Source organism: Osmia lignaria, unplaced genomic scaffold (assembly GCF_051020975.1).
Source record: "Osmia lignaria lignaria isolate PbOS001 unplaced genomic scaffold, iyOsmLign1 scaffold0120, whole genome shotgun sequence".
In the NCBI taxonomy this organism is placed as follows: domain Eukaryota; kingdom Metazoa; phylum Arthropoda; class Insecta; order Hymenoptera; family Megachilidae; genus Osmia; species Osmia lignaria.
Genome location: NW_027478261.1, coordinates 30001 through 35000, shown reverse-complemented (window position 1 = coordinate 35000; position 5000 = coordinate 30001).

Genomic DNA, 5000 nt, shown 5'->3' with positions numbered 1-5000 from the left:
GCTCTCACGGCGATTTGCCCCCGTATACGCCTGGGCGTAAGCCCGTGCGTCGCCGACCTAGCGGCCTGCCGATCGGTATTTAGAGGGAGGCACTTTGAAAGCAACACGCCGTTGGAACTTTGAAAAATTTCGATGCGTCGCCAAAGTTCGTACTTTTCGATAAAATCTTCGTCCTATGATACATTTCGATCAAGAACTACATTGATCGTCATGAAACTGTTTTTTTTTTTGGGAGACGTGTACGCTCCTTTTCATAAAGGAGACTATCTTATTGCGAAAGTCAAAATCGCACGCTCTCACGGCGATTTGCCCCCGTATACGCCTGGGCGTAAGCCCGTGCGTCGCCGACCTAGCGGCCTGCCGATCGGTATTTAGAGGGAGGCACTTTGAAAGCAACACGCCGTTGGAACTTTGAAAAATTTCGATGCGTCGCCAAAGTTCGTACTTTTCGATAAAATCTTCGTCCTATGATACATTTCGATCAAGAACTACATTGATCGTCATGAAACTGTTTTTTTTTTTGGGAGACGTGTACGCTCCTTTTCATAAAGGAGACTATCTTATTGCGAAAGTCAAAATCGCACGCTCTCACGGCGATTTGCCCCCGTATACGCCTGGGCGTAAGCCCGTGCGTCGCCGACCTAGCGGCCTGCCGATCGGTATTTAGAGGGAGGCACTTTGAAAGCAACACGCCGCTGGAACTTTGAAAAATTTCGGGGCAAAGCAATACGCGGCTGGGACTTTGAAATATTTCGGAGCGCACTTAAAGTTCGTTATTTTGGCTAAACGGAGCGAAAATCTGCATTTATACCATCACGGACGTTAGTTCAATAGCGTTTAACGATCGATCCACGGTACAGAATGCAAAAATATGATTGTTAAAATTTTCGACTAATCGGTTCTAAGAGGCGAAGCAATACGCCGCTGGGACTTTGAAATATTTCGGAGCGCACCTAAAGTTCGTTATTTTGGCTAAACGGAGCGAAAATCTGCATTTATACCATCACGGACGTTAGTTTAATAGCGTTTAACGATGGATCCACGGTACAGAATGCAAAAATATGATTGTTAAAATTTTCGACTAATCGGTTCTAAGAGGCGAAGCAATACGCCGCTGGGACTTTGAAATATTTCGGAGCGCACCTAAAGTTCGTTATTTTGGCTAAACGGAGCGAAAATCTGCATTTATACCATCACGGACGTTAGTTTAATAGCGTTTAACGATGGATCCACGGTACAGAATGCAAAAATATGATTGTTAAAATTTTCGACTAATCGGTTCTAAGAGGCGAAGCAATACGCCGCTGGGACTTTGAAATATTTCGGAGCGCACCTAAAGTTCGTTATTTTGGCTAAACGGAGCGAAAATCTGCATTTATACCATCACGGACGTTAGTTTAATAGCGTTTAACGATGGATCCACGGTACAGAATGCAAAAATATGATTGTTAAAATTTTCGACTAATCGGTTCTAAGAGGCGAAGCAATACGCCGCTGGGACTTTGAAATATTTCGGAGCGCACTTAAAGTTCGTTATTTTGGCTAAACGGAGCGAAAATCTGCATTTATACCATCACGGACGTTAGTTCAATAGCGTTTAACGATCGATCCACGGTACAGAATGCAAAAATATGATTGTTAAAATTTTCGACTAATCGGTTCTAAGAGGCGAAGCAATACGCCGCTGGGACTTTGAAATATTTCGGAGCGCACCTAAAGTTCGTTATTTTGGCTAAACGGAGCGAAAATCTGCATTTATACCATCACGGACGTTAGTTTAATAGCGTTTAACGATGGATCCACGGTACAGAATGCAAAAATATGATTGTTAAAATTTTCGACTAATCGGTTCTAAGAGGCGAAGCAATACGCCGCTGGGACTTTGAAATATTTCGGAGCGCACCTAAAGTTCGTTATTTTGGCTAAACGGAGCGAAAATCTGCATTTATACCATCACGGACGTTAGTTTAATAGCGTTTAACGATGGATCCACGGTACAGAATGCAAAAATATGATTGTTAAAATTTTCGACTAATCGGTTCTAAGAGGCGAAGCAATACGCCGCTGGGACTTTGAAATATTTCGGAGCGCACCTAAAGTTCGTTATTTTGGCTAAACGGAGCGAAAATCTGCATTTATACCATCACGGACGTTAGTTTAATAGCGTTTAACGATGGATCCACGGTACAGAATGCAAAAATATGATTGTTAAAATTTTCGACTAATCGGTTCTAAGAGGCGAAGCAATACGCCGCTGGGACTTTGAAATATTTCGGAGCGCACCTAAAGTTCGTTATTTTGGCTAAACGGAGCGAAAATCTGCATTTATACCATCACGGACGTTAGTTTAATAGCGTTTAACGATGGATCCACGGTACAGAATGCAAAAATATGATTGTTAAAATTTTCGACTAATCGGTTCTAAGAGGCGAAGCAATACGCCGCTGGGACTTTGAAATATTTCGGAGCGCACTTAAAGTTCGTTATTTTGGCTAAACGGAGCGAAAATCTGCATTTATACCATCACGGACGTTAGTTCAATAGCGTTTAACGATCGATCCACGGTACAGAATGCAAAAATATGATTGTTAAAATTTTCGACTAATCGGTTCTAAGAGGCGAAGCAATACGCCGCTGGGACTTTGAAATATTTCGGAGCGCACCTAAAGTTCGTTATTTTGGCTAAACGGAGCGAAAATCTGCATTTATACCATCACGGACGTTAGTTTAATAGCGTTTAACGATGGATCCACGGTACAGAATGCAAAAATATGATTGTTAAAATTTTCGACTAATCGGTTCTAAGAGGCGAAGCAATACGCCGCTGGGACTTTGAAATATTTCGGAGCGCACCTAAAGTTCGTTATTTTGGCTAAACGGAGCGAAAATCTGCATTTATACCATCACGGACGTTAGTTTAATAGCGTTTAACGATGGATCCACGGTACAGAATGCAAAAATATGATTGTTAAAATTTTCGACTAATCGGTTCTAAGAGGCGAAGCAATACGCGGCTGGGACTTTGAAATATTTCGGAGCGCACCTAAAGTTCGTTATTTTGGCTAAACGGAGCGAAAATCTGCATTTATACCATCACGGACGTTAGTTTAATAGCGTTTAACGATGGATCCACGGTACAGAATGCAAAAATATGATTGTTAAAATTTTCGACTAATCGGTTCTAAGAGGCGAAGCAATACGCCGCTGGGACTTTGAAATATTTCGGAGCGCACCTAAAGTTCGTTATTTTGGCTAAACGGAGCGAAAATCTGCATTTATACCATCACGGACGTTAGTTTAATAGCGTTTAACGATGGATCCACGGTACAGAATGCAAAAATATGATTGTTAAAATTTTCGACTAATCGGTTCTAAGAGGCGAAGCAATACGCCGCTGGGACTTTGAAATATTTCGGAGCGCACCTAAAGTTCGTTATTTTGGCTAAACGGAGCGAAAATCTGCATTTATACCATCACGGACGTTAGTTTAATAGCGTTTAACGATGGATCCACGGTACAGAATGCAAAAATATGATTGTTAAAATTTTCGACTAATCGGTTCTAAGAGGCGAAGCAATACGCCGCTGGGACTTTGAAATATTTCGGAGCGCACTTAAAGTTCGTTATTTTGGCTAAACGGAGCGAAAATCTGCATTTATACCATCACGGACGTTAGTTCAATAGCGTTTAACGATCGATCCACGGTACAGAATGCAAAAATATGATTGTTAAAATTTTCGACTAATCGGTTCTAAGAGGCGAAGCAATACGCCGCTGGGACTTTGAAATATTTCGGAGCGCACCTAAAGTTCGTTATTTTGGCTAAACGGAGCGAAAATCTGCATTTATACCATCACGGACGTTAGTTTAATAGCGTTTAACGATGGATCCACGGTACAGAATGCAAAAATATGATTGTTAAAATTTTCGACTAATCGGTTCTAAGAGGCGAAGCAATACGCCGCTGGGACTTTGAAATATTTCGGAGCGCACCTAAAGTTCGTTATTTTGGCTAAACGGAGCGAAAATCTGCATTTATACCATCACGGACGTTAGTTTAATAGCGTTTAACGATGGATCCACGGTACAGAATGCAAAAATATGATTGTTAAAATTTTCGACTAATCGGTTCTAAGAGGCGAAGCAATACGCGGCTGGGACTTTGAAATATTTCGGAGCGCACCTAAAGTTCGTTATTTTGGCTAAACGGAGCGAAAATCTGCATTTATACCATCACGGACGTTAGTTTAATAGCGTTTAACGATGGATCCACGGTACAGAATGCAAAAATATGATTGTTAAAATTTTCGACTAATCGGTTCTAAGAGGCGAAGCAATACGCCGCTGGGACTTTGAAATATTTCGGAGCGCACCTAAAGTTCGTTATTTTGGCTAAACGGAGCGAAAATCTGCATTTATACCATCACGGACGTTAGTTTAATAGCGTTTAACGATGGATCCACGGTACAGAATGCAAAAATATGATTGTTAAAATTTTCGACTAATCGGTTCTAAGAGGCGAAGCAATACGCCGCTGGGACTTTGAAATATTTCGGAGCGCACCTAAAGTTCGTTATTTTGGCTAAACGGAGCGAAAATCTGCATTTATACCATCACGGACGCTAGTTTAATAGCGTTTAACGATCGATCCACGGTACAGAATGCAAAAATATGATTGTTAAAATTTTCGACTAATCGGTTCTAAGAGGCGAAGCAATACGCCGCTGGCACTTTGAAATATTTCGGAGCGCACCTAAAGTTCGTTATTTTGGCTAAACGGAGCGAAAATCTGCATTTATACCATCACGGACGTTAGTTTAATAGCGTTTAACGATGGATCCACGGTACAGAATGCAAAAATATGATTGTTAAAATTTTCGACTTATCGGTTCTGGATCACTGAAAAATCAAAAAAAATTATTAATTTTGATTAATTAAATTACATATGTAGTTTTATATTGTTATAGTCTCGTATTTGTTAATGTTTTGTCGTAAGAAAA